Source organism: Nyctereutes procyonoides, unplaced genomic scaffold (genome assembly GCF_905146905.1).
Source record: "Nyctereutes procyonoides isolate TBG_1078 unplaced genomic scaffold, NYPRO_anot_genome, whole genome shotgun sequence".
Taxonomy (NCBI): Eukaryota; Metazoa; Chordata; class Mammalia; order Carnivora; family Canidae; genus Nyctereutes; species Nyctereutes procyonoides.
The window spans coordinates 68,146,013-68,155,552 of NW_026575135.1; positions in this window are offsets into that span (position 1 = coordinate 68,146,013).

Consider the following 9,540-nt stretch of genomic DNA (forward strand, 5'->3'; position numbering starts at 1 on the left):
TAACAGAAATTGGAAATTATGTAAATGCACAGCAGAAGTTTGATTAAATTATGGTAATTCTTATCTTGAAGTACATTCAGTAATTCAAATTTTTCTTCTCATAGATATTTATTAACCTAAAAATCCCAGTTATAATTTTAAGTGAAAAAGCAAGAAATCAAAGTATATTTAGTATGGTTCTAATCTGTTTTAAAAAGTTGACTATGGGGGGAAAAGTCAACTGTGTGTATATTATATATACTTTGAAAAAAAGACAAGAATTTAATAAACTGAAATGTTAGTATGAGCCATCTCCAAGGTCGAATTGTGGATCATTTAAAATTTTTTCTTGGTAAAGTCTTGTTGTATTTTCCAACTTTCCTGTAAGAGGCAGTATAATTTTATACATGTTGTAATTGTTAATGGAAATCTTAACAATTTGCTTGCATAACAATAATGTGGTTGATAACAGCCACAGAAGGTATTTTGCTGGTTGAAAGGTATTTTCTAAAGTCAGAACAGCCTACAAATGCTGCGTGCCCCTCCATTTTATTCATGACACACCTGTCCTTCCTGAATGAACTCTTATTGAGATCATGGTGCCATTAATTAATGACCGATACATACAAATCACAGTTTTAAATATGGTGGCTTACAGAAAATTTTTTTTTCAAGAAACACTGTAGTAAAATTAAATGTGCATAATTAAAATGAAAAGTAACCCTTAGGCAATTTTATCTGCCAGTAGCTCCTCTGTGTATTTCTTACAAAACAAAGCAACAAAGAAAGAGAAATCAATTATTGCTACAGTTTTACTGTCCAAAGAAAATTTTAACCATCCATAAAGAGAAAGAGGCTAATTATGTTGATTGTGATGTGCATCATGAGCAGGTGAGGATACCAGTATGTTCGCCTTCTTTTCACTACCTTTGATATATCGATCCCATGCAGAGCAGCATCTGCTTCCCATAGTGTCTCTGTGCTCTCGGGCTGAGTGTTGTAAACTGTCTGCTACTCATTCCTGTGCTGAGAAATTACATTTGCAATCCTCAGACACAGGGAAACATGAGAACTCAAACTTAGCTTTCAGAAAGGAATATTTTTGGGGGCATCGGGTGGCTCAGTTGGTAAGGCATCTGCCTTAGGCTCAGGTCGTGATCCCAGGGTCCTGGCATGGAGACCCGTATAGGACTCCCTGCTCAGCAGGAGGCCTGCTTCTCCCTCTCCCTCTGCCCTCCCCGCTCCCCGACTCATGTGTGAGATCTATCTCAAATAGATAAATCTTTTAAAAAATGAACATTTCTCTGAAGTTTGGTTTTCCTTGAAATATCTCTAGAATGCATTTTCCTCTTTGTCCAAACGTATTTCATTGCTGAGTTTTTAAGTGTTCTTCCTAATTTTTCTAAGAATTTCAATTTAGGGAGCCTGGGTGGTTCAGCGGTTGAGCGTCTGCCTTTGGCTCAGGTCGTGATCCTGGGATTTTGGGATCTAGTCCCACATCGGGCTCCCCACAGGGAGCCTGCTTCTCCCTCTGCTTGTATCTCTGCCTCTCTCTCTCTGTCTCTCATGAATAAATAAAATCTTAAAAAAAAAGAATTTCAATTTATAATACACATGGTTTTTCTAAAAAAGTTTGAATGACTGTTTTGAGCTAAAATTTTGTTGACGCATCACTATATATTTTAATCAATGAACATACATCAAGATTTAAAATGAAAGAAGATTTATGTAACAGTAGCCCTTCTGTTTGTGGATTTGGGAGGATAAAAATTTTCTCTGAACATATGTAGTTTCGTAGTTTCATCCGGTGCTGAGCCTGTCTTTTAGACGTTCCTGTACAAGATATTTGTAATCACATATTTTCTGGGAAGTGAGGATTTTTCGTTTTATTTTCTTTCTTTTCTTTTTAAAGATTTTATTTGTTTATTCATGAGAGATATACAGAGAGGGGCAGAGACACAGGCAGAAAGAGAAGCAGACTACTTGCAGGGAGCCCAATGCAGGACTTGATCCCAGGACCCTGGGATCACAACTTGAGCCAAAGGCAGATGCTCAACCACTGAGCCACCCAGGTGCCCCAGTGATGATTTTTCTAAGGTTGAGAAATAGGACTCTGAGCTCCCAATTGTTGTAATAGAAAATTATTCCTACCCTCACCTATATTCAGAATCTTTTACTGAGCACATACTACGTGCCAAACATTATACCAGAGGCTGAAAATAGAAAGATAAACAGTGTATGTTCTCATTCATTTGGGGAATATGAATAATAGTGAAAGGGAATATAAGGGAAGGGAGAGGAAGTGTGTGGGAAATATCAGAAAGGGACACAGAACATAAAGACTCCTAACTCTGGGAGGCGAACTAGGGGTGGTGGAAGGGGAGGAGGGCGGGGGGTGGGGGTGAGTGGGTGACGGGCACTGAGGGGGACACTTGACGGGATGAGCACTGGGTGTTATTCTGTATGTTGGTAAATTGAACACCAATAAAAAATTAATTTATATAAAAAAAAGAAAGATAAATACAATGTGGTCTCTATTCTCAAGGAGTGTTTATAGGAGTGAAATACACAAGCCAAGTGGAAGTATGACCACAGTAACAGAGTAAATGCCATGTACCAGGTACTATGGAAGACTTCAGAAGAGCACGTCTTGGGCTCTGAATGACCACCGAGAAATCACACCCAGTGGGGTGCATCCTCGGTACACTGTGGTAATAATGTTGCTGCTGCCTGGTGAGGAAGATGACAGTGGTGACAAGGCCAGACACTGTGCCTAACACGTTGGACACCATCTACTTAATCTTCACCACTGACAATGAAGTAGGTTAGGACAATAACCGTAGTTCAAAGTCACCGAAAGACACAAGGTTGAGCGACTGACCTGGGTCCTTCTGACATGATATCCCAGCCTGTAGGGTGACAGCTTTGAAATGCTACAGAGTTAGATTCGAATTCTAGCAATGCACATTCTAACCCAGTTGCTGTGGGTCAAGGGTCAACCACTTCACCTCTTGAAGCTTGAGCTTACTCCTCTGTAAAATGGAGATAATTATAACACCCATGAACAATGCTGCCCCTTCCTACCCCTCCTCCCTCTCCCTCCCTTGCTGATGGAGCCTACCTCCCATCACTAAGGCTGAAAATTCCAGATGTTCATGTTCTCAGGTACCCCGGTGCCACTAGGGGTAACTCATGACCGAATCCTGGCCAGTGGGACCTTAGGGGGACATCAGTGGGAGGAAGAGTTTCTCTCTAATAAAAATTAAAGCTAGGGCAACACCTGAGTGGCTCAGTTGGTTAAGAGTCCAACTCTTGATTTTGGCCCACATCATGATCTCAGGGTCATGATCAAGCCCAAAGTCGGGCTCCACACTGAGCACAGAGTCTGCTTGGGAGTCTCTCTCACCCTCTGTCTCTCCCCCTTTCATTCATTGTGGTGCGAAGCCCAAAACTACTCTAGCCAGCTTGTGGTCAAAAAGAGGGATGCCACTGACACTGAGGAAAGCTTCAGAAAAGCAGGGAAGCAAAGCAGTCCTTGTTGACATCCTGGAGTTCTATGGACTCTGTGAATAAAACATTTTCTTCATTTTTTAAACTTTTTGTCCACTTCTACTTGGGCATTCTGTTACTCATAGATATTGCAAATTTTTTCTGAGTTTTAGATGAGCTAAATTGTATGAAGTGCTTAGTATAATATTTGCCTGTAGTAAGTGCTCAGTAACAGAGGCTTTTTTTTTAAATTTTTTAAATTTATTTATGATAGTCACACACACACACACACACAGAGAGAGAGAGAGAGAGAGAGAGAGAGAAGCAGAGACATAAGCAGAGGGAGAAGCAGGCTCCATGCACCGGGAGCCCGACGTGGGACTCGATCCCGGGTCTCCAGGATCGCGTCCTGGGCCAAAGGCAGGCGCCAAACCGCTGCGCCACCCAGGGATCCCAAACAGAGGCTTTTATAATCTTTTTGGTCAAAGTTATCTTAGCATGATTTTTATTTCATAGCATTTGATCATTAGTATAGTTTCTAATATTTCTTAATAACTAAATGACCAAATCTAAGCATGTAGGTAATGTATGAAGCAAATAATCAACGCTGTTGGACTTCTTAAGGCTTAAACAGTGCACAGTATCAACTCGGTGAGTTGGCACGGAGTATTGACCTATGAGATGAATCACTGCATCAATCCCTAATTGCTTTCCAGACTCATTCTGTGATTGGTGTTAAAGGATAATGGACATCCTAGTTGACCATCAAGAACACACTTGTAGGGATGCCTGGGTGGCTCAGAGTCTGCCTTCTGCTCAGGGTGTGATCCTAGGAGTCCCACGTTGGGCTCCCTGCAGGGATCCTGCTTCTCCCTCTACGTATGTCTCTGCCCCTCTCTCTTTGTGTCTCTCATGAATAAATAAATAAAATCCTTAAAAAGAAAAACAAAAATGAATGCACTTGTAGCTCTGTTCTCTGTCAAGTTAGGAAATAGTGAGAGATCAGCAGTCTACAACTCAGAGGAGGTCTCTCCCCTGAGTTCCACCATGCTGGCACCCCCCAGCAGCCTTCACACCCCCAGAACTGTAAGAAATAAATTTGCATTATTTATGAGAAAAAAATGCACCTGTAGTTAGGTTGTATTTATTGCTTGCTGCAGAGAGGGAGAACATCCTAGGGAATGATGGAGCATTTCATTCAGTAAAAGGGTATTTGAAAGAAACTATTAAGGGTGCCTGGGTGGCTCAGCCAGTTAAGCATCTGCCTTTGGCTCAGGTCATGATCCCGGAGTCCTGGGATCAAGTCCTGCATCGGGCTCCCTGCTCAGTAGGGAATTTGCTTCTCCTTTTGCCCCTCTCCCTGCTCGTGCTCTCTCTTACTGGGTCTCTCTCTCTCTTTCTCTCTCTCAAATAAGTAAATAAATAAATACAAATCTTTAAGAAAAAAAGAAAAGGAAAGAATCTGTTATAGGACTGGGATTTGGGATGGGTAATATGCAAGAAGTGGAGAATTTTTTTTAAAGCAGGGGTTTGTTCTAGGTTGATGCTGTAAGAAAGCAGGGCCAATTCTAGAATAAATCTTATCTGGAGAGAGGAGAGGTTAATAGAAGGATAAATTTGCAATTGGCTAATAAGTAGCAGTCCGGCCATCTTAGCCAAGTGAGGAGATGTTTGATACTTTTTTTTTTTTTTTTTTGAGAGAGAGAGAGAGAGAGCATAAGCTGGGGAAGAGGGAGAAGCAGGCTGCCCTGCGGAGCAGAGACCCCCATGTGAGGCTCAATCCCAGGACCCAGGGATCATGATCTGAGCTGGAGGCACTTTGAGCCCCCTGGGCACCCCAATGTTTGATATTTTCTAGGCAACACACTGACTTTATTTTTGTCTGTGCTTAGACAAAATTATGGAGGGGTTATATTTTGTCTCCACTTTATTATGATCTTAGAATGACATTGTCTTTTTTTAAATTTTTTTTAATAAATTAATTTTTATTAGTGTTCAGTTTACCAACATACAGAATAACACCCAGTGCTCATCCCGTCAAGTGTCCCCCTCAGTGCCCGTCACCCAGTCACCCCCACCCCCCGCCCTCCTCCCCTTCCACCACCCCTAGTTCATTTCCCAGAGTTAGGAGTCTTTATGTTCTGTGTCCCTTTCTGATATTTCCCACACATTTCTTCTCCCTTCCCTTATATTCCCTTTCACTATTATTCATATTCCCCAAATGAATGAAAACATACACTGTTTGTCCTTCTCCGATTGACTTACTTCACTCAGCATAATACCCTCCAGTTCCATCCACGTTAAAGCAAATGGTGGGTATTTGTCGTTTCTAATGGCTGAGTGATAAAAAAAAAAAAAAAAAAAAAAAAAAGAATGACATTGTCTGAGGCTGATGTTCTGTGGGATGATTTATGTCTCATAGGGGAATAGCCTGGCCTCACTGTGAACATAAGGCAAGCTTCTGAATATCAGGGGCTGTCATTTCTGTGTTTTTTTCTCAGTGCCAAGTGCAACAATAGAAGACACACACGTGCCATTCTTTATGTAATACTGTGTTTTGAAATTCAGAACGAAAGGCAGTAAAACAATGATACTTTAATATAAAGGAAGCAATATGTTGTTTCTATTGATTCCTGCTGGGGAAATTCTAGAACTCTCTTTGGCTGATCTAAGGAAGTGAGGCTGGGAATACCCCAACAAGAGCATGAAGATCTTTTCTCAGAAGGGTATAGTCTCAGACTGGCCATATCCTTCATCCTGGTACAAAAGATAAAAAAGGAATTCCTAATTTGTATGTTACACATCCACACTTTGTTTTTGGCAGTCAAATCTCAGTTGTCATTCATAGTTAAAAAAAAAAAAAACCAACCAAAACATCCAGGGGTGCCTGGGTGGCTCAGTGGGTGAGCGTCTGGCTTTGGCTCAGGGTGTGATCCCGGGGTCCTGGAACCGAGTCCTGCATCAGGATCCCTGCAAGGAGCCTGTTTCTCCCTCCCTCTCTCTCTCTCTCTCTCTCTCTCTCTCTCTTGTCTCTCATCTCTCATGAATAAATAAATAAAATCTTTTAAAAAATCCATTACTTTTTTGAAAATCCTTTGCCTGTTCTTGACTGCTCTTTGTTTTCATTGTTTGCATATTTAACAAAAATGACAAAAGATAGTAGTAACTTGTTAATTAATGTACAGGGAACAGTATTATGGGTCACAGATGAGCTTCAATCAATGTGAATTCAGTTCTCAGTTCTAGTAATCCTTTAGTGCCACATGGCCACTTGGAAACAGAGAGTGAACGAAGAGGACATGGGAGTAATAGTTATAATAAAAGCTGTGATTTGATTCTGGATTGCAAGTTGGGAACTATTCAAGGAGACCCTTAATAAAAGCATTTTAGTCAATGTCTTTTCTGAACAAAAGTTTTTTTTTTTTAAGATGGTACTTGGATAATAAAGGGAGTTGAAATTTGCAGAATAGGCACAAACTGTCTCTCTCACACACATCCAGCACTCCTAATATATGTGATTTTAACTTGAACAATTTTTTTAAAGATTCATTTATTTCATAGAGACCACTTGTGCAAGCAGCGGGAGGGGCAGAAGGAGAGGGAGAGAGACTCTCAAGCCGACTCTGAGTTGAGCATGGAGCCCAACGTGGGGCTCGATCTCACGGCCCTGAAATCACGACCTGAGCTGAAATCAAGAATTGATTGCTTAGCCGACTGAGCCACCAGCCGCCTTTCTTATTTCATTTTTGTTGCAAAAACCATTTTCTTCATTCAGAAAACCTGAACACCCATATTATAAAATCTTTCTATTTTTCATGGAAGAGATCTCAAAGGCGAGGATTATTTTCGAGCTGTCTCATTGCTCTGTTTTTTTGTTTTGTGCCTGGCTATATAGTAAGTTGCTGATGGTTCATTCTCCCCACCCCTTCTCTTCTGGATCATCTTCCTTTTAGACTTGTCCCTGCAGTAATAATTTATAAGCCCTAATAAACCTGTCTTGAATATATATGCATGATGCAGCTCAACAGCAGTCTGCTTTAGGATATGCTCAAGATGAAAGACAAAATGAAGAGCCTCCGACTGCTGTCCTCCCCTTCCACATGTCCTGACAGAAAGGCTTCAGTGGGAAAACACAGGATGCTGGCACATGACTTGGCTCTGCAGACCTCAAGTCGGTTGTCAGTGGAAGGTAAGGGTGAGGACACCATTGTGTGGTTCTTAGACTTTGTTGCACATCAGAATGCCCCAATGGGTGCATTAAAATGCTGGCTGCTGAGCCCAACACCTGAGAGTTTCTGATCCCTTAGGTGGCAGGTAGCCCTGGAGAATACATTTCCAGCAAGTTCCTGGGTGGTACTGAGACTACTGGTACAGGGACCACACTTTGGAAACCTTCAAGGCCTTGGTGAATTTCCATCTCTTGAAACCCCCAGGAGCAATATGTTCCTCCTTTGTTATCTAACCTTTCCCCATGATGAGATCACTTTGGGGTGACCCGGTATGAAGTCTCCTGCTGGGCTGGTCCTTGGGTCAGCTTCCTGGGCCTCCTGGCTAGAGCCTGAGTCCCAAATCCCAGGCTTCACAGGCTGGTTCCTGACTGGTTTTGCAGGCTCTTTGCTCATGTCCCTGCCCTTTTGTTTCTCTAATTTCTTAGCTGGGGCTCTGAATCCTTTTTTTTTTTTCAAGATTTTTATTTGTTTATTTGAGAGAGAGAGACAGACAGAGAGAGAGAGTGAGCTGGGGAGAGAGTAGGAGGGGGAGAAGCAGACTCTTTGCTGAACAGGGAGCCTGATGTGGGGCTCTATCCCAGGACCCTGGGATCATGACCTGAGCCAAAGGCAGACATTTAACCGACTGAGCCACCCAGGTGCCCCTGGAGATCTGGATCCTTGAACTGTCTTCCCTTGGCCTTACCTCCAGCCTGTCTCCTGCACCCACATGACTTGTGGTGCCTGCCACTCTCTCTTCTGTTGGCATCAACCATGTGTGGCCTGCCATGTTCTGCTGTCACTGAAGTCCTTCACGGAACTTCTCACCTATCAAATTCTGACTCTGTTCAGTTCCACTCCGGGGATTATTATAATGAATTAGAATTTCCTGGGGGATTTCAAGCAAATAGAAATGTGTGATTTGGTTGAGTTTGGACGCAAGGATGTGTGACTATTAGCTGTTGAATCATATAACTTCAGGACAGTGAGCAATGGATGATTTTTTTTTTCTTTTTTCCTGTTGTTGTTTCTTTTTGCAATGGATGATTTGAGTAATAACTGACTTGCGTTCTACAAAAGTAAACTTGCACTGAGCAGAGTTGAGGCGTATTTAAGAATCGGGTCACTTTTCTCTTGCTGCATAAAAAACTGCTACAAACTGAGTGTCTGAAAGTAACACCCACGTGTCAGCTCCCAACTGGGGAGCTGGGTCCCCTGCTCAGAGCCACAGAGGGCTGACCTCAGAGAGTCCGCTGGCTGCATGCTTCCTCCCTGGAGGAAGAATCTGCTTCCAGGCTCGTTCAGGTTGTTGGCAGAAGTCACTGCCCTGTGACTGTAGGACTGCGATCCTCACGTTCTTGCGGTCAGCCAGGTGCTACTCTCCTCTCCCTGGGACCGCTGGCGTTCCCTTTCACAGGCGATCTGGAGTTGTAGCAGCAATAGAACCTTTTGAGGTCAGCAAGACTCTCCCTGGCATCACATCCTCTCTTGCTTTGAATCTCTCGAACTCCAAATCTTTCTGGTTTCCACCAGCCAGAGGAAACTCTCAGCTGGTAAAGGGCTCATGCAATTAGATTAAGCCCGTTGGATAATCCCCCTGTCAATAATTAAAGCACCATAATCATGGGAATGACTCTCATCATACTCACGTCCCCCACACACGCTCAAAGGTGAGATGGTCATGCAAGGTTGGGGGACGCTGGCAGGGGTGGTGGGAATTCTGACTACTTTGGTCACCCTCCGACCTCCAGTCCTTCACGTCCGTCCCACACGCAAAATACATGTACCTCCTTTGAAGGGTTTTGGGGGCTCTTTTCCTTTACACATTACTTCAAAGTCCAAAATCCCATCTAAAAAAGGCCAA